The sequence below is a fragment of the Sturnira hondurensis genome, unplaced genomic scaffold, assembly GCF_014824575.4.
Source record: "Sturnira hondurensis isolate 20B ecotype Veracruz unplaced genomic scaffold, ASM1482457v3 Scaffold0004322, whole genome shotgun sequence".
NCBI classification, from domain to species: domain Eukaryota; kingdom Metazoa; phylum Chordata; class Mammalia; order Chiroptera; family Phyllostomidae; genus Sturnira; species Sturnira hondurensis.
The window spans coordinates 567,348-588,045 of NW_028076953.1; positions in this window are offsets into that span (position 1 = coordinate 567,348).

The following is a 20,698-nucleotide window of genomic DNA, read 5'->3' on the forward strand; positions in this document are numbered from 1 at the left end:
ACAGCAGAAGAGCATTTCCTGTTCCCATTTTCCCTTTCTCTTTCTCTGTTCCTACTCTAGGGGTTACCTTAATAAGAAGAGAGAAATAAAAAAGAAATGTGGGCGACAACAGCCCACAGCGGTATGGCCTGAGAAAGGGAGGTCCGACATTCAGTTAGACTCAGGGTTTTCATTTCTTCCAGTGCTGGGTGTACTGTGTGTGGCTTAGGCCGTGACGGTGACTTAGAATGACCGTAGCCAAGATCACGTATTACCTATGGGTGAGTCACATTTATCCAGGGCAGGAAAATATTACTGCACATTGAGTTCTATTCCATCCCACAAGTCAAATCTGTTCAACACTTTTGTCATTAACTTTAGAACAAGCAAAGGAAAAGCAATAAATAACCTGAAGCTCTACTTATGGTATTGATTGAACTACATTTTCTAATCCTTTTTTTCACAGAGCTTTACTGAAATGTCTATTCAGAAGTGGCCAAATTCATGTCTCTGTCTTGGTCTTAGCATGAATCGTTCATTTATGTAAAAAATACGTATTGAGACCTGATGAGTTCAGCTTCCTAAACGCTGATTCCGTCTTGCCATTCTCCTCAAGAACCTTCTGTGACTCCGCATTGCTCTCAGCAGTGATTTTGCCGGGGAGGAACACCGCCCTGGGGCGGAGTATCCCTAGGGAAGAGCTTTAATCCGCCCTCACCCCTCTTCCTTTTTTCACACTCAGAGACAAGCCTTAGGGGAGGCGGAGTGTCCTTAGCTCCCCCTCCAGCCACCCTCCTCACTGCCCTAAAAGCCACTGCGATGAATCTGAGGACTCACTTAGTCTGCTCTCATAAGAGCTCCTAGCTTTCTTTTGTCCACTGAAATCACTTGGATAAGAAGGAAATAGGATTATATTTCATTTAGATTCAACTTACATTTTCTTTTTTTTTATTAAGCTAGGAATATGATAGTCTCTGTTGGCAGCGGCCCAGCGCCAATCGTTTCAGCTCAGATCGCTTCTCCAGTGCTGCATCCTGGGAAGGGAAGGCTTGTGGGGCTTCCGACGGTCATTTATCTCCAGGGGCTCTTTAGCCTGTCTCCCGCACCTGGTCTCACAGAAGGTTCGGCAGCCATTGGGGTCAAATCAGTTTGGGTGAGAAAGGGGATTTAGGGGTAACAGCTCTGTAAGTCTGCCCTGCACCCAGCTTGTAGGATAGCTTTGTGGTTCACTCATTTAGATGAACTATTCTAAGACATCGTGTCCCTCCACTCTCTCCTCTGTGGTCTCCAGTATACCTTGCTTGGATAACATTAAAATGAAATTTTTTTATTTATGTATTTATTTATTTTTTTTAGAGAGAGGAGAAGGGAGAGAGAAAGAGAGGGAGAGAAACATCAGTGTGTGGTTGCCTCTTGTGCACTCCCCCACAAGGGACCTGGTCCACAACTCAGTCATGTGCCCCGACTGGGAATCGAACCAGCGACCCTTTGGTTCATAGTCCCCGCTCAATCCACTAAGCTATACCAGCCAGGGTTACATTAAGATGAATTTTTTAAATTAAGTACGATTATTCTATTGCCGCTTGTACATCACATTGGAAATGCTAAAAATCACTACTGGTGGTAAACACATTCAAAATACAGGTATTGGGAGATAATATTAAAATGGTATCCTATGCTTTTAAAAAATCATTTCTTTATTCTTATTGTTATGCTCAGGGCAACAGTCATACGTGCTAAGCATCGAGGATCTGAAACATCAGAAAGAGGCTCTGTGGTGGGGACGGCCTGACCGTGATCTCCGGCAGCCGCGCCAGAGCCACGCAGGTGATGGGATAATGCTGGCGGGAGTGAGTGAAAGGCGTGAACTCCTACAGGAAGAGTGAGAGTGCGGCCTTATGGATCTAAAACCGGTAATCCCCAAACACATGCTTGTTATGAAAATGCGTATTTCCTGTCGTCAGTACAAGCTTTAGTTTCTTCTTCCCATCAGATTTTTTTTTCGTTTTAGTGGCATTTAATCAAATCTATCCAACACTTCTATGTGTAATCAAACGTAAAATAGTATTCACAAGATATTCTGTATCCTATTTTGCCTACTCAGTCTTCAAACTCCTATGTGTGTTTTACTCTTCAAGCATCTTATTAGGTCACTAAACTTTGATTAGAAATACTTGATCTGTATTCAGATTTTATGAAATATATCACTGATGAAGTAGATCGACATACCCAAGTTGTTCCAGTCATACTTAAAAGTTTTCCAGTAACTGAGTTGGGCATCGGTTTTAAAATGGATATGTAAATCAAAACCAAAAGTTTAGTTCTTTAGTCGCACTGGCCACATTTCCAAGGCTGTCACCACCATGACAGTGGTTGCCCTATTAACACAGCCAGTGCAGAAGTTCTTAATGGGCTCAGTAGTGCCCCCTAGGGGACATTCTGGAAACGTGTGGAGACATTTATTTTTCAGTACTGCCCTCCCAAGGAACACCACAGATATTTAGTAGGTGAGATGCCAAGGATGTGGACATTCTGCAAAAAAATGGCAGTTCCACACAACAAGAAATTGCCCCACAGCTCGATTCTCGCTTAGGTAAAACACCTGTTTGTAACTCTCTGCGCCTAGAACCTGTTTTGGTTGGGTGGTTGGTGGGACGGTTTACTACTGCAAGTGGGGCACTTGGCTTTAATATACATTTAGGGGAAACCAAAAATACATATAAATTAAGAGATTTGTACTTTGGGTTTTTCTTTTGTTTTCTATTTTTTGACATTAAACAACAGAAGTGTCCGTCAGTCCCCTGGGCAGAAATCCATGTGTCAGCAGGACCACACACGTCCATCAGGTGCTCGGCCAGAATCTGCTCCTGTCTCTCCCAGCTCCTGCTGGCAGCGAGTGTTCCTTGGCTTGCACTTGAATCAACCCAGTATCTTCCTCCATGGTCCCATTGCCTTCTTCTCTTCTGTCTGTGTGAAATCTCCCTCTTTCCCCCATCAGATTTTTAAAGCTGCCACAAGAGAAGCTTATAGTCTGTTAAAAGTCCTGTGTGGGCACAATTAAATGAATTACAGGGTAAATGCCATAACGAGTTATTGTGTTTTCCTAATGAACCCTGCCCAGGGTAGGCCAGGAGTGTTCATTTTCTTCCAGTAAATAGCTATTTACTTGACCTCAAGAGATAATTCTCTCCCAAACATCCAATCAGCCAGCAGCAGTGTCTTGATAGTTTTAAGAGACGTCCTCTTGTGGTTTGACCTCAAGGTGGAGGACCTGAACGGTCCTCCCCGTTGCATTGCCGAATGCACATCAAGCCCTCCGTGCATCCCCAAACCAGCTGCCGGTCCTTACTAACAGCCTCCGCAGGAGGTCTTGCTCAGAGCCATCAAAGTCTGCCACATGTGGAAGGTGTCTGGATTTCAGTCAAGACTGCGGGATTTTCTTCTACCTAGGACAAAAAGAAGACAGAAAAGGAGGAGGAAGAGGAGGAGAAGTACTGGTCTCATAAATGTATGCTTTGCAGGGCAGTTGGTTTTCCCACCAGTCACTACTTTTGAAGCATCTTCTGTATGTCAGAACAGTGCTATGCCCTGCACATACTGTGATAAACAAAATGGACGTCCCTTTCTCTCTGATTAAATCGCCCTGGCACTTTAAGTTTCCTTTCTCTGCTTTACCAGGAAGACTGACCCAAGCTTTCTCTCTAGAAGCTGCCACCAGATGACTATTTCAGTGTTACCACACCTGCAGACAGCTGCCCAGTTACACATATTTCAGTGCCTAAGAAATAACATGCCTTCCCCATGTTAGTCTCTTATCACAGTGTTCTGTTTACTGCCTTTCTGACACTTACAGTCAGAGGATATTTCCTTAATTTGCTTCTTAATTTCTCTGTTCATTACCTCACCTCTCACCTGTGCATAATAATCTCCAGGACAGCAAAGCCCACTCAGTTTTGTTCCCAGCTGAATCCTCAGTTCCTAATCAGCCCTTACTGAGTCTAGGTCAGGGTGTCAAACTCATTTTCACTGGGGGCCACAGCAGCCTCACAGTTGCCTTTAAAGGGCTGAAATAATTTTAGTACTGTGTAAATGTAACTACTCCTTAATTGTTAAGGAGGTGAAATCATATTCAGCCCTTTGAAGGCAACCATGAGGCTGATGTGGCGCCCGGTGAAAATGAGTTTGACCCTGATGTTCTAGGTGATCAATAATATTTGTGGAATTAACAGATAAAAAGGAAGAAAGAAAGGAGTAGGAAGGTGGTCAGAAAAGGTTATGCAAGGTCTAAATAAAAACAGGATCACCTCACTTCTGAAGGACTTCGCATATCCTTGAATGCTTTTTATTCATAAAGGGGTCATGAGTCTGGGGTGGCATCTTTGACCGGGGCCTGGAGATCCACAAGCAACTCTCCCAGACAGTTTCTTAGGGAAAACATTGAAATACACTGGGCCTTGCAGACCTTGGGCCACACAACTGAAAGAGGTAATGAGTATTCTTCATTACCTGAGTGGAGGAGAGAAAGGAGCACAAGTCTGGGACTCCGGGCAGCCAGCCGCACTGGTGGTGTAGAAATGTCCTTGGAGACAAGACTCAAGGTTTGCATGACTCCACAAGGTTTTGCTTTAATTAATAAGGCAAAAATTCTAGTGAAAATATTTCTTGATCTTATAAGACAACACTTCAATGTGTTTTTTCCAGTTAGAGTTCACATAAACTGAAAGCAAGGCTGTTAAGTTGACTCAGGAAGGATGCGTGGAGACCTGAGGTCACTGCAAGGAAATGCACACGATTGGGTAGACGCATTGCAGTCCCTCAGAACCACATCCTACGCCTGCATTAAGAATTTCAGGTGCCTGAAGTCATTTGTTCATTCCTATTTCATGCATTTGTTCAACATTTACTGAGCACACAGTATGCCTCCAGGGGATTAGGGTATTCGATAATAAACTTGGAGGACAAAACCAGTCTCACTGGCTGGAAAGGGACACGGTGGTGGCCACTCCTGAAAGTCCTGCGCGCTCAGTAGAGCTGCTCCACAATGCCAGGTGTGGGAGGCACGGAATGCATCACTCCTGCACCCAGAGGGCGCTGTTTCCCAGCCACCCCCAGGGGGAATTAAGCTATTTGGGTGCAATTAAAGGTACAACATCATTTTTCAAACCTTACACAAGAAGATACAGTGAGTGGTCTTGCTGTTTTTTATTAAACACCATTTATATGAAAATGCTGGTGAGGTCACTTCTTGGATAATGCAGTACAACTGCAAGCACCGAAAAGCAAACTAAATCACAGTTACGCTCTGTGTAAGAGGCTCTCAAGGGCCAGGCTGCCATTTCTAGGTCTTGTTTCACACAAATGCCAGAAATCACGTTTCTGCCAGAAATCACATTGCTCTGCATTTCCAGTTTGCTAGCCGTGTGCAAGTTTCACCAGTGCAGCGTACCGGGATTTACAGCTCCCAGCAGCCTTGCTTGTGAAGCCACAGCAACATAGTTGTCCTGTCCCCTCTGCCGACCCCCTGGAATCACGCCACCGTGCAGCCACAGTGAATCACACTCCGGCATTAACTGATCAGCTGCTCTCTTATGATTCCACATGTGGAATGCAGCTCACATATGCCACAAAGCACTGGATGTATTCTTGACTGGTTTCTATATAGTCTCTAAAAAAAGGTTTTGATTCTCTAATCTTTCTCCCCCTGAACACAAAGATGTCAGCAGGACCATTCATGACTAATTCTTGGGTTGTGTCTCCCCTGCTAATCTATGAAGTAAGGAAGATATGTGTAGCAAACAGAACCGTGGCCCCTAAAGATGGCCGTGTTCTAATCTCTGGAATCTGTGACTACAAGGGGCCACGTGGAAAGGGGCAAGTAAAGTTGCAAATGGGACTAAGGTTGCTGGCTGGCCGTAGAGATGGGGAGAATATCCTGGACCATGCAGGTGGGCCAAATGTAATCACACGGGTCCCTATAATGAAACAAGGTGAGGGAGTGAGAGTTGGAAAAGGAGGTAACAAGGGAAGGAAGGTTGAAGTGTTGCAACTGTTTCTTTTTCCAGACGAAAAGCAGCCATGAGCCGCCCTCCAAAGCTGAAGAAGCCAAGGTAACAGGCTCTCCCCCAGGTTCTTCAGAAGGAACACAGCCCTTCCATGCCCCGATTTGATCTAGCAAGACTCATTTTGAACTCTAACCTGTAAGAACGGTAAGATAATACATTCCTGTTGCTGTAAGCTGCTAAATTTGTGGCAATTTGTTGCCACAGCAATAGGAAACCAATGCAATATGTTGGATTCATCTTTCTTTCCATAAGTGCCTAACACTGGGCCTTACTTTCTGCAAGCATTCGATAAGCATCAATGAGCGAATGCCAAAGAACTACAGTGTTACATCTACATCTGATTGTAGTAAAAAAAATACATAGTATCTATTATTTTAACCATAGTAAGTGTACAGTTCAGTGGATCTGTATTAAATTTATTCTCAATGTTGTATAACCATTAGCACTATCTATATCCAGAATTTTTTCATCATAACCCCCCTCAATAAAAATCTCTATCCACCACAGCCCCTGGTAACCTCTGTTATACTTTCTGTCTCTCTGAATTTGCCTATTCTAGGTAGCTCATAACCAGAACCACACAGTAAATGTCCTTCTGTGTCCAGCTTACTTTACTAAGCATAATGTTTTCATGGTTCATCGTGCTGTAGTATGTATCAAAATCTGGTTCCTTTTTATGGCTGAATAGAATTCTATTGTGCATATAGATCACATTTTGTTTAGTCTTCATTTGCTGATGGCCTCTTGGATTGTTTCCACCTCTTGACCATTGTCGGCAATGCTGTGATGAACATCAGTGTACGAATATCTGTCCAAGTACCTGCTTTCATTGCCTTGGGGCATACACCTAGAGGTGAAATTGCTGGGTTATATGGTAATTCCTTGGCCAGCCATTTGGGAAGCTACCAAAGTGTTTGCCACAACAACTGCAGCATTTTACCTTCCCACCAGCAATGCCTGGGGTTTCCGATTTCTCCTCGTACTCAACATTTATCTTTCATTTTTTTCTTTTCTTTTTTATAAAACTATAGCCATCCTAGGTGTGAAGTGTTATCTCATTGTGCTTTTGATTTTATCTCCCTGCTGACTAAGGATGTTGAGCATCTTTTCATGAATTTATTGGCCATTTGTGTATGTTTTTTTGGAGAAATGTCTGTTCGAGTGATTTGCTCGTTTTTTGAAGCGAGTTATTTATTTTTTGTTGTTAGTTTTAGGTGCTCTTTTAATTTTTCAATTACAATTGACATACAATATTATATTTCAGGTGTACAACACAATAATTAGACATTCATAAAACTTGCAAAGTGATCAGCTCCATAGTCTAGTACCCATCTGATATTTAGGTATTCTTAACATATTCTGGCTCTTTATCCCTCGTGACATAAATGATTTGCAAATATTTTCTCCCATTCAATAGGTTGTATTTTTGTTCTCTGGGGAGCATCCTTTGATCCACAAAACTTCAATGAGGTTGATAAAATTAATCGTTTTTTCCTTTGCCACCTGTGTTCCTATAGTTGACCTCAAACTGGATGACTGAATTCTGTCGGAAAGTCTCACAAAGAGCACCCTAGGCCTCGCGACTTAGTTTCAGCTCCGCCTCTATCATCACACAAAGGATCGTCAAAATGGCAGCTTGTGTGTAGCTAAGTGCTCTTCTACATGAGGAAGGAGAGCTTTACTGACAATAAACCTCCAAGGAACTTTATTGACTATAGTCTAAAATTATAAACACAATCCAAATGTCCATCAGTAGTAGCACGGACAAATAAACTGTGAAATGCTGATACTGTGGAATAAGAAAAAAAGTAAAAGGTGGTGGTTCTACTAAAGAGATGGACATGGATCTCACTGAAACACCGATGGGGAAGGAGGCAGACACAAAGGCACACGCACCATATGGTTCCGCTTGCTGTAAAGTCAGGCAAGACTACTCTATCGTGACAGAAGTCAGGTTCACGGCTACCTGGAGTGGGGTGTTTGTTAACTGGGAAGAGGCATGAAGGAGACAAGGAATCTTCTGGGGTGTTGGAAATAATCTGTATCTTGACCTAGGTGGTTACTACATGGGTACATGTACATAATTCATCAAATTTACACAAGATCTGTGCATTTCACTGTTTATATGTTATACAAAAATATTAAATATATTTGTAAAAAAAAATTTTTAAATTAAATCTCTGGTTACCAGTAAGGTCCACAGGCTCTGTGCTAGTACATGGTCCTGGTGGTTTTTCCCACCAGGAGATACACAGTCTAACCTGTCTCTACAAAATGCTCTGCCTTCTTCGGGCAGCTTAAAAACAATAGCTGATGAAACACCAGCAGCAAACAGAAGCTCCTCAAGATTTGGGAATCACAGCCACTTATAAATGCGCTTGTTACAGGAAGTTTCCTTGAGGACTAGACACAAGACTGATAAATCACTAGCTTCTAGATCCCTGTAATACTCTTAAAATAAGACTAGGAGGCCTGGAAGAACTCAGCAACCAACCAACTGGGATGTTTTAAAAGCTGCAGGAAGTGGAAACTGTGCCCTTAATTAATGCTCAAAGATTTTGCTAAGATACGTGAGGTAGCAAGAAACAATTGAAAAGGATAACGTGCAGGAAAGTGGGAATTTTTCAAAACTCAAATATGAGTGTAAGCATGTCTCATGTTAACACAGACTCATGGGAGACTGAGAAGGCAAGAAGTGATGGTGCTTGGCTGCGACTTGTTCACATTCTGTTCCCCTCAGCGATGTATTTGAAGATGTGGAAGCAACTTTTAATACATGGTTTTTGAAGAAATCAGATTTTTAGAAATCCTCCGGATGAGGACCAAGCTGGCTAGAAATATCAGTCACTATCAGTTCATGTCAGTAGAGCGGGGACATGACGAGCCCCTGACTGCAAGTGTGAGGTTGGCAGGGTGGGTGGCACGAGTGTGTAACAGTGGACAAGGTTATCGCACTCAGAAGACTAGGCCATTGTTCCAAATTAGATTTATGCAGCAGCCCACTGGAAACAAGAGGAGATACATGTAATGATGGGGGTATGAGATTGCATATTTTGCTCAATTCATCCTGAAACAAGGTGGAAGACAAATAGCTAAGTAAAAGCACAGTGTGGGGGGGAAACAAGGCTTTGTAACTTAAAAAAAATAAACATGATTTGGCCATGTGTTTTATTTCAAAAGTTTTCAAGATACTGGAACACAGCAACAGAGTGTAGCAAAGAAACATGTGTGGTGTTCCCGAGCTCAGAGGAGTCCTCTGGGTGTGTTTACTATCGTCTACATCATGTTTCACTCCCTGAATGTTGAGAAGAGTTTTTTTAAAGGCAGGTTAATTTGTGAAGGAATCTGGTATTCGATTTTTGTTAAGCACATACTATATGACAGGCATGGAGACTCTTAGGCACCGGGATATGTTTCAGGAAACATGTCACCAATATACAAATTTCAGGGAAGCTCCCTCAACCATCTCTTTAAAAGGAACTATCAAATAACTAGAGGTTAACCTCATTTTGGGAATAAATCACAGGTGTTAACTCACGTATATCTTCAAGTATATAATGCCCAGGCTCACAATGACAACATCTGATTAGGTGCTGACAGCATCGAAAGGGACCAAAAGAGGACGGAGCTTAAGAACTAAGATGTTCCCATGTGTTGTCGAAGTTTGCATTGTACAAGTATAGCAAACGTTAGAGTGTCTCCCTCAGAAGAGTTTTAAGATAGGACAGACCCCCTCCTGTTCCGACGGATTAGGCACTACACATATGTATAGAAGTCAAACACTTCAACTATTTTGAGCACCTTACGCAGGAAAGCTGTTTCTTCAAAATGCTCACACAACCAACAGATGGCAGGATTGCTATGTTGTTCTGTGGTTAAATACAAACCTCTATATAGAGCAGAATGGATGTTTTTTAAAGATGAGTAGTATTTCCCTAGGAATCAGGATATCTTACACATTTGCACTGAATCTGTCTCAGGCTTAGTTTTCTCATACGTGAAACTGGAACACAAATTAATAGTGCCTACCCTTTAGGTGTGTTTTGAAGGTTAAATGGGGTCATCTATGTAGTGTGCTTAGCCTGGTTCATGGTATGTCCAGATGAGTGTTAGTGTTTTCAGGAATCGGGCTCTGTGATGGGGAGAGGCCAGCTGGACCACCTGACCCTGGCTGACGGGGCCTGCAGAAGCACAAGATGAGGCTTTGCCATAAATATCAATCTTCACTTTGAAATCCACACATTTTCAGACACCTTCAACCTGAAGCTAGAAGTTGGAGCTGAGGGAAAAGGTGTCTGGGCTGCAGGATCTTTGGCCTCTCCGTGGTCTGGTGAGGCAGTCAGGAGCAGTGCGCTCCACTTTGAGTTCTGACAACGGATCCTCTCAAAAATACAGCAAGTGGGCCTCTCTGAAGACACACCCACTTTGTGTTTCCTTAGAAACACCTGATTGCCTCTCGAAGTCCCTTCTTCACAAGAATAGAGGCTCAGCGGAGGCAGTCTCATGCCAGCCTTCGTCATCCCTACACCAAGAAGAGCGTGTGGGTCTCTGGTGCAACTTTCTTCCAGGAAGACAGGGCACCGCCAAGGGCCCTCAGCAGCTTTCTCCAACCTCAGGCGATCGTGCCTGTGCTCCTGCATTTGAGACAGGGATTAAACTGGCTTCCTAACAACATAAAACCCAGAGGTTCACCACACCACCGTTCCTGATTACTACAACTGCCTGTGTGTGCAGCACACTTTGAAAAGCCAGCACTTACCACCCAAAAGCCGTGATGAACTGGCTAATTTGGCCTGTGATGCCGCTGCGTGACTGCAAGGGCAAATTAAATTCCAAATTGTTTATAAAAAGATACATATATTGACTACTTGCTAAGCTGGTTTTGTATTACAAAACGTCCCTCAAATAGAATAATAGAGAAAACCTGGGTCAAAATCACTAAAATACATTTGTGGAATAAAAGCACAAAATGTGTAAAATACTTCTTCTGAAGTGTTTTAAATACTTGTAGGTAAAATACACATGATTATCAACAATATTTTTAATAAATTAAATTAAACCTATTCAATGAAGAGGCTATAGTTTACCACAGCTGTGTGTCATAATCGTGAATATTTAGATAATCAGATATAGAAGAAGTAATGGCTAATTCCCAAGTAAACTGCATGTTGATAAATACATTTTAATCCCTCATTTGAAAATGTAACAAAGACATAAATTTAGCAAGTCAGTCTTTGAAAATGCTCAGAAACAATCATCAATGTTTTTAATTCTGTAAAGTGTGTTTGAACTGTCACAATTTACCAAGCATTTGCCTCTATTTCTATAAGATATACACGGTACCTCACTTAGTCCTAACTCTCCAGTAAGATATATATTATCATACACATACACACACACACTTCCAAGAAACTCTGGGCTAAATAATGAACTCCAGCCTTACAACTTTAAATCTGCAGTCTGTTACTATGTTTTTAAAATTTTCTATATTATAAAGTCAAACTAGGAAGGACAGTGTGCATTCTCCACTTAAAATCCTCCTCTTTTTAAAAAAGATTTTATTTATTTGTTTGTTTGTTTATTTTTAGAGAGTGGGGAGGGGAGGGAGGGAGAAAGGAAGAGAAACATCCATGTGTGGCTGCCTCTCATGAGCCCCCTACTAGAGAGACCTGGCCCGCGATCCAGGCGTGTGCCCTGACTGGGGATCAAATGGGTGGCCCTTTGGTTTACAGGCCCATGTTCAGTCCACTGAGCTACACCAGCCGGGGCAAAATCCTTTTCTTAATAATGTGATATATTGTAGCAAACAGAAAAATACATGACTTACACAGAAGATCAGAACCGTTCGATCCCATCCTTCACTGGGGCCTAACTGAGGAGGCTTGGAGGGCACATATGCACAGAAAACAGTGTGGAGCCATGAACGACTTCGATAGGAATTTGGGCTTTGGCCTCCAGGGCCATTACACTTCACCATCGGGCAAGGCTACGCCAAGTAAAGTGGCCCAGGGTCTAGAAACAGTCGGTCGCACAGCCTTTATGACCCTCCTGTCTAGGCACCACTTCCGCCCCAGGCCCCACTCATCTCAGCACTCGATGGAAGGCAAGACCAATCCAATGACACTCAGGGATATCAGCCGAGAAAAGGAAAGCCTGCGTGTGTGTCGGCGCCCAGGGCAGAGCCGCTCTGGGCAACCAGCCCCGGGCCTCAGGTGAACCCAATACCGCCCTCCCACCTACCCAGGCAGGTGGGAAAGAGCGAGAGTGAAGAAAAAAAGAGAGACTGAAATGAAGCAGCCGGAACTTCTTCCTTCTTTATCCAGGAAAAAACCCATCCCAAAAGAGAGGTTTTATTTAAGCTCCACCTCCAACGCCCCACACCTTAGAAAGCGTGGCGCAGGAGTATCCTTGGATCCTGGACACTGGTCGGGACTCCGGGGACAGATCTCAGAACTGGATAAAGACAGCATCAGGAGCTCCCTTAGCCCGCAAGCCAACATATTTTATTTTATATCTTTGATGTAAAAACATTAGAACTTAATGATGTAATTCAGCCTAAATAGTAAATGATGTCGTGTAATCAAAGAGCCTTGGAAATGCTCCCCACCTAGTGGAGGCGTGCCGTGTGGCCTCCTCATCTTACCCTCCCAGACACACGTAATCCTGGTTTCTGAACGCACTTACAGTGCAAACCCTTCAAAGGGGGACGTGTAAGTTCCACCTCCTTCACTTTTACAACAGGGGAAGATTATTGCCAGGAGGGATTTTGAAGATGCGAGTACTAAGTGAGCAGTGCTATCATATGTATGTGAAATGCAAAAGTCTCCAGTATTTGGGAACTGATGCAGCGGACCAGAGCTGGTTTTAATTATGAAGCAGTGATTGGTTACAGTAAAACTCAAACTGGAAAATTGCCTCAGAGCTAGAGTGAAAAACTCACAGGATTTTGGAGTTGGCAGAGACCAAAGCGATCATTTTACTCAATGGCATCTTGTATTTTATTTAATCCAGTCAACCCATATTCACTGGACATCTATTATTTGCTGGGAACTCAAGCACAAAAATTCTTTATAAATTTAAAAAGGTCACAGTCTTGCATGTGACAGTGATTATAATCTAGACTATAGGAAAGAAAGGTATCTAATGGGATAAAAATTAGCTACAAATGTAGTAAGACCTTATATGTTGCCCCTTAATCATTGCAGCCGTGCCTAAACTCGGAAATTAGTAGTATACACACAGATGTCATATTATTTATTCCATCTTTAAGAAAAGCTTGATCCAAAAACATTTCCTAATATTTCTTTTAATCACACCACTGTTCCCCCCAAGGGTAAAATCACTGGTCTGCTCCTCGTGTGCTCACTTTACAGACCAGGAAAGCGGAGGTCTTGAGAGGTTATAAGTAACTCTCGTCTGGTACCATAACTAGTTAGTGGTAGAGATAGAATCTCTTATCTTACCATGTCAAGTAAGCTCTGTTTAGTTGCTCTCTATTCACATACCTTTGCATTGTCATTAGCATGCAAACTGTCCTTCACGATTCATTCTCTCCTTCTTGCACCCCACAAGTATGAACAGGGCAACGGGCGGCCAGATTGAAACCACGTTTCGCAGCGACTCTTGCAGGTAGGCACGGCCAGATGACTCTGACCAATGGGATGTAAGCAATGGGACAGGAATTGATGTGAGCAGTGTCCAGGTCACATTCTTATATGGACAGTCTTTGCCTCTCCACATCCTATTTCCACTCTTTTTCACACTTGTGAGCCAGCGTTGACCATGCAGATGAAGTCAGCCCCATACCGACAAATGCGTAGAAGACATCGAAGTTCCTGGATGGCCTCAGAGAATGAGACCACCCTGCACTTCCCCACTCCCTGTGGCCTGTCCTCTGAAAGAGGGAGAGATTTCTGTCTAAACTACTATATTTTGGGGTCTCTTTGTTTTAGAAATTTAGACTAAACCTAACAAAAATAACCTAATATGGTCAGATAAAAGGCTACGGGGAGAAAGGATATTAAACTATGCTCTTGAAAATAGAACTGGTCTTGGGTCATTGCAGAAGTGAACTAATCTCTGACTGTTGTAGCCGCCCCCACCCCTTGGTATTTATACCCTTGTTAGTCTCCTCCCACATTGTGTCAGGGTTTGTCTCTGACCAACAGAATACAACAGAAGTGGTGGCGGCTCCTGAGGCTAGTCCATAGAAACATTGTTGATTCTGCCTTCTTCTGCCTCTCTCTCTCTCTCTCTCTCTCTCTCTCTCGGACCACCCCCTCTTGTTGGAGAGAGGTGCCATGACAGGAAACCACTCGGGTGGCCCTGTGGAGAGGAACTGAGGCTCCAGTCAGTAGCCAACAAACAGCTGAACTGGTTAGAGAAGTAGACCCTCCAACCTCCGTGAGGTCTCCAGGTAACTGCAGCCACACAAGACGTCTTGTGTGCCTCGTAAGACCGACTGAGACAGAACCACCTAGCTGAGTCAATCCCAGTTCCTGACCTATGGAAACTGTGAGATAACAAATGTTTGTCGTTTGGAACCATTACATTTTGGGTTCACTTAATATGCAGAAACAGATAACTATACACTTGTGGATGTCTGGTATACACCTCTGGGGCGCAGTAGGTGCTATAGCACGCTAGCAACACTGCCTGTCTACTGCCTGGTGAATAGGTCAATTCCATGGAAAATTTGGTTAAGCTCCCTAGTTTTCTGTAGGATCAGGGGCAATAATGCCTATAGATGCATCTTTTCTTAGTGAATTTTGGATGTGATTTCAGGGGCTGAGGGTGGAGATAGATAACCTCACCAAGTATTACCCTAGACCTCAGATAAGAGAAACAAATTGGCATCATGTTATACTATTGGTTAGCATTTTGATTTCTTTTGATATTTAGGTGAAAGGAATCTGTAAATGTAGAAACCCAATTCTTCTATTAATCTTTCAAATAGTTATCCAATGTGTTGAGATCAGTGCCTGGTACAGTTTAGAGAAATAATTAGAATAGTTATGGATTCCTCCCTCTTCCTCATTCATCACCCAGTCATTGTGTCCTGTGGAAACCAATTTTTGAGTGTTCTCAGAGTCCCTTCCATTGTCTGAGGCCCACATTTTCCCAGTGGGGTCTTGGGGGGAGGTGCTGCCTTATTCTTTTTCAGGGGAGGTAACTTTCATATGGGGGACTCAAAGAACTCTTGAGCTGAACAAGTCCCCTCCTGAAATAGTCACTATAATTTCCAAACTGCAGATCAGAACCCACTTTAATTAGGAACTGTGCTAAAAACCCCAGGATCCAAGAAGGCCCATCATGGCAGAGAGATGGGCTGACCCAGCAGGCAGCATCACCAGTTACTCAGCCCCCACACATCCCATGAATGCCCACTCTGTACCAGGCAGGGCCCTGTGAGGAGGCCAGGCTCGGCCCTGTGAGGAGGCCAGGCTCAGCCCTGCACTTGGGGCTCCTGCAGCCTGACATTCAGAGTGGCTTCCGACACCCTCCAGAGCCCCTCAGCCTCTCCTTGGCCCTCCACCCCAAGATGGGGTAATTGGAACATGTCCTTGGAGGTGGGGCTTGGGCTGCTATCCACCTGGTGCCTGAGGAATCTAAAGAGCAGGAGTCTAACTCTGCCTGCAGCAACACTGGAGGGTACAATTTGGGAGGTACATTAATTCCACTGACAGGTCAAAGGTGCATGATTACCATGAAACAGAAGTGCAGATATTGGGAGGGTGTGCTGTGACGTGGCCTGGAATCTCCTTAAAGGGACTTTGCCCCAAAGGGCCATTCTTAAACATAGTCCAGAGGGAAAGAGTTTAATCCCCAAGAACAGAGGCTGAAGGGGGAGTTTCAAGGGGCCAGTTAGTGAGTGGGTCATGGAATCAGGGCAGTGCTAGTGCACCAGGCCTGGTCAGTGGAACCTCTCTGACCTCGGTTCTCCCCTCAAATCAGTGGGGGTCTGCACCTGGGAGGAGGGAGACCAGCACTGTAAAGAGGTAGGAAGCCACCCACATTCCCCTTTCCTACTGTAGGCTCCCAACCCACAGTGGGCCAACTTTGGATGATTCACGGGTTTTATTGTTCTTCTGGGCTGGGCACAATTAACTACTAAACTTAGATTGTCCTGAGATCTCAAGTAACCAGATCACTTCTCTATCTGTGAGTGAGCAGATAAGCCATGGGCCTGCTAGGGTTTTCATCCAGGGACGACTGACTGGTTTACAGGGGTAGTTGTAGAGGGAAAGGTAAGTTTGCTTTATGATTGGGCTCTCCAATTCCCACCTTTTCAATTATATCCTCAATGAGAGGTACAAGGCGTCCCTTAGTTTGGACCTAAGACTAGGGTATGTGAGGGAAAGCACAGACAGGGCCTCAGGCCACAGTTATGAAAGGGGATGTGAAGAGCAAATAAGGAAGAAGCATAGCAACTGACGGCAGAGTGAACTTTCTGAAATACTCTAATGAGAGATGGAATAGTGTGGGGTGACTTCCAGATCAGGAGCACCACCACAGGAAGTGGTGTCTGGGCTAAAGCGAAGAAGAGAGTAGACTGGTGATGGAGAACTAAGGAAGCTGGGGGCTGGGCCGTCCAGGAGACATGAATCATACCCAAGATGATGGCAGGACTAGAGACAGAGAGAAGGGCTCAACTGTCGTCATCAATGAGTGAAGAAGAACAGACCCAGAAGTCTGCATCAGCCTCAGACAAACAAGATTCCACAGATGGGAGCCAGAGTTGAGGAGGCAGGGGGTCCAAATGGCTCGAGGAAAGGGCTTGAGAAAGAGAGAGAGAGTGGGAAACCGAGCAGGGGGAGAGGGAGCACCACATCTTTTGGGGGCGAAATCATGGGGTGGGGCTCACAACTGCGGATGAACCGATGCAAATAGGCATGTGAGGCAGAGATGATTCAGTCCTTGACAACCTTCTATGGCCTGGCCACTCCAGGTGCGCTCTGAGGACCAGCCTTACGAGCACCACCTGAGAGCTGATGTCAGGCCCCATTTCAGACCGACTGCTGCAGAGTCACGTTTTGCAAGCTCCGCACATGGTTCTGCACACGTTAAAGTTTGAGCAGCTCCACTCTAGAGGATTACAAACTTAACCCAGCTGCAGCCTAGAAGGAATACCATGAAGCTACTCTTCTCTTTCAGATCCATAAGGCACAGTTGCATTGGCTGTCTAGTATATGAAAATAGATGTTAGGAGGCATTACAAATGAGCCACTGAGCAGGCAGTCAGTCATGTGTGGATGGGCCTGGACTGCTGTGATGGTATCGGAGAATCTGTCTACTGTGCACCCGTGTGGATGGCTGTTTGGTGGGGATAGTGTGGTTGAAGGGAATTACAGTCATTTGCATATATGGACAGAGTAAATGATTGAAGGGAGTAGGCAAAGGCAGCCCCAAACATCTCCCCATTGGTTTTGTTTGCTTTGTGCCTGACATCACACGTATCTCCCCGCCACAGCCAATTTACAGATATTTGCTGTGTCTGAACCAGGGGCCAGACCCACACTCCTTCCATTTTCCAGAGCCTTTGCATAAACCCTACCATGTTTTAACTGTTATTCTCATAGCCACCCTTCAAGGTCCATGGGAAGGTAGGATATACTGCCTCTTATAAACAGCCCTTGAGGATTTGCCCCAAATCACACAACTCTTAAGTGACTGAGCTGGGATTTTAACTTAGATTTTCTGACTTCAGTCTGTCTCTGCAGAAAAGGTGGGTTCTTTTATGAAGGGGCTTAATACTTATTTCATAGACATAAGAGTTTGGTGAGCCCTGAATGTCTGTAAAGTGCTTGACTTCCTAATTATACGAGCAAGGGTGTTTGAAATGCGAAATGAGGTCCCTTTCAGAGACAATCTTCTCTCCCCGTCCTCTCCAACCCACCTCATGGGACATTGCGAACAAAGCGAGAAGCACCACAGAAAGCAGACAGGCCCAATCCAGCGACTTATCTGGGACAGCATACAGTGAAGCCCTGATTCCCTTGGTGGAGAGAGAGCACTCACAAACAGCGTAGCATTGCTTTTCTGCTTTCTCACTTCATCGGGTGTCAGCCTTACAAACACTCCATTCGGTCACCCTGATTCTAAGAGGAATGCGCACCGTGCTCCTCGTTGTCGTACACTTTACAAAGGGTCCCCCGCAGTGTTTCCAGTACCCACCTGGCACCATACACAGTTATTGTTGACTATAGTCCCTATTTGTAACTACCAATTAGTACTCCCTTCACCTTTTTCCACCCTNTTCTCACTTCATCGGGTGTCAGCCTTACAAACACTCCATTCGGTCACCCTGATTCTAAGAGGAATGCGCACCGTGCTCCTCGTTGTCGTACACTTTACAAAGGGTCCCCCGCAGTGTTTCCAGTACCCACCTGGCACCATACACAGTTATTGTTGACTATAGTCCCTATTTGTAACTACCAATTAGTACTCCCTTCACCTTTTCCACCCTCCTCCCCAACATCTACTCCCTCTGGCACCCATCAGTCTGTTCTCTGTACGTATAAAGCTGTTTCTGTTTTTCGTCTTACTTATTTTGTTCTTTAGATCCCACACGTAAGTGATATCATCTACTCTGTCACAAGTAGTATGACTTTTTACCCACTCATCTACTGACGAGCACTTGGGTTGCTTCCATATATTCGCAATCGTAATTAACACTGCCAGGAACACAGAGGTGCATATATATGTTTTCGAATTAGTGTTTGGGGTTTCTTTAGATACATTCCCAGAAGTGGAGTCACCGGGTCACAAGGCAGTGCCACTTCCCATTTTTTGAGGAACCCCCGCACTGTGTTCCACAGGGGCTGCCCCAGTCTGCATCCCCCCAACTGTGCGTGAGGGTTTCCTTTCCTCCTCTTCCTCGCCAGCACTTGTCATTTATTTATGATGATAGTTTTCCTGACAGGTATGAGGTGATATCTCATTGTGGTTTTAATTTGCATTTCTCTGATGACTAGTGACATTGAGCATCTTTCCTGATGTCTATTGGCCATCTGTATGTCCTCTTCCTCTTTGAAGGTGTGTTTATTCAGGTCCTCTGCTCATTTTAAATGGAATTGTTTGGGGGTTTTTTGGTGTTGAGTTGTATAAGTTCTTCACACATTTTGGGTATTAGCCCCTTATATGTATCACTGGTGAATAACTCCTTCCATTCAGTAGGTTTTCTTTTCATTTTGTTGATGGCTTTTCTTGCTGTGTAAAAATCCTTTTAGTTTGATGTGGCCCCATTTGTATATTTTTCTTTTATTCCCCTTGCCTAAAGAGAAATATCAGAAAAAATATCGCTAAGATAGATGTCAGAGATTTATGTCCTATGTTTTCATCTAGGGTTTTTATGGTACTAGGTCTTACACTTAAATTTTTAACCCATCTTCAGTTTATTCTTATGTATGGTGTAAGAAGATGGTCATTTATTCCTTTGAATGTATCTCTTGAATTTTCCCAACACCATTTATTGAATAAACTGTCTTTATTTTATTGTATATTCTTGCTTCCTTTGTCATTGACTGTATAGGCATGGGTTTATTTCTGGGCTCTTTGTTCAGTCCTATTAATCTATGTATTTGTTGTTATGCTAGTACCGTACTGTTTTTTTAAAATTTATTTTTAGAGAGAGGGGAAAGGAAGGAGAAAGAGAGGGAGAGAAACATCAATGTGTGGTTGCCTCTCGTGCACTCCCCCACAGGGGACCTGGTCCACAACCCAGGCATGTGCCCTGACTGGGAATTGAACCAGCAACCCTTTGGTTCACAGGCCTGTGTTCAATCCACTGAGCAACACCAGCCAGGGTGGTGCCATACTGCTTTGATTGCTATAGCCTTGTAGCATATTTTGATATCAGGTAGTGTGACATCTCTCACTTTGTTCTTTTTCTCTAGATTGTTGTGGCCACTCAGGGTGTTTTGTGTTTCCATACAAATTTTTGATTATTTATTCTAGTTCTGTGAAAAAAGCTATTAGTATTTGGACAGAAATTATGTTGACTCTGTGGATTACTTTGGGTAATATGCACACTTTAATGATGTTAATGCTTCCTATCTATAAGCATGATATATGCTTTCATTTATCAGTATCTTCAATTTCTTTCTTCAATACCTTATGGCTTTCTGAATACAGGACTTTTACTTCCTTGCTTAAATTAATTTTTAGGTAATTTATTTGTTTTTGATATAAATGGGATTGTTTTCTTAGTTTCCTTTTCTGATAGTTCATAATTGGCGCATAAAAATTCAATTAATTTCCTTTTTTAGTATATTTCATTCTCACAAAAGCAGACAGAATTCCCATTGACTTTCACAGCCAGACATTGTGTGGGCTCCTCTTCCTGGCTCTGGTGCTCCAGGTTAGGGAGTCTGGCATGGGACCGAGGCCTCTCATTTCTCCAGAGGGTCCACTCCAGCTGAGCTATCCTTCCAAATTTCCTTTTATTTAACTTTTTTATTTATTGATTCCAGAGAAAGGGTAAGGGAGGGTGAAAGAGAGGGAGGGAAACACTGATGTGAAAGAGAAACATCCATCAGTTGCCTCTTGCACGTGCCCCAACTGAGCACTGAACCTGCGGCCTGGGCATGTGCCCTGACCTGGAACAGAACCAGGATCTTTCAGTTTGTGGGAACCAGCTGAGCCACACTGGCCAGGGC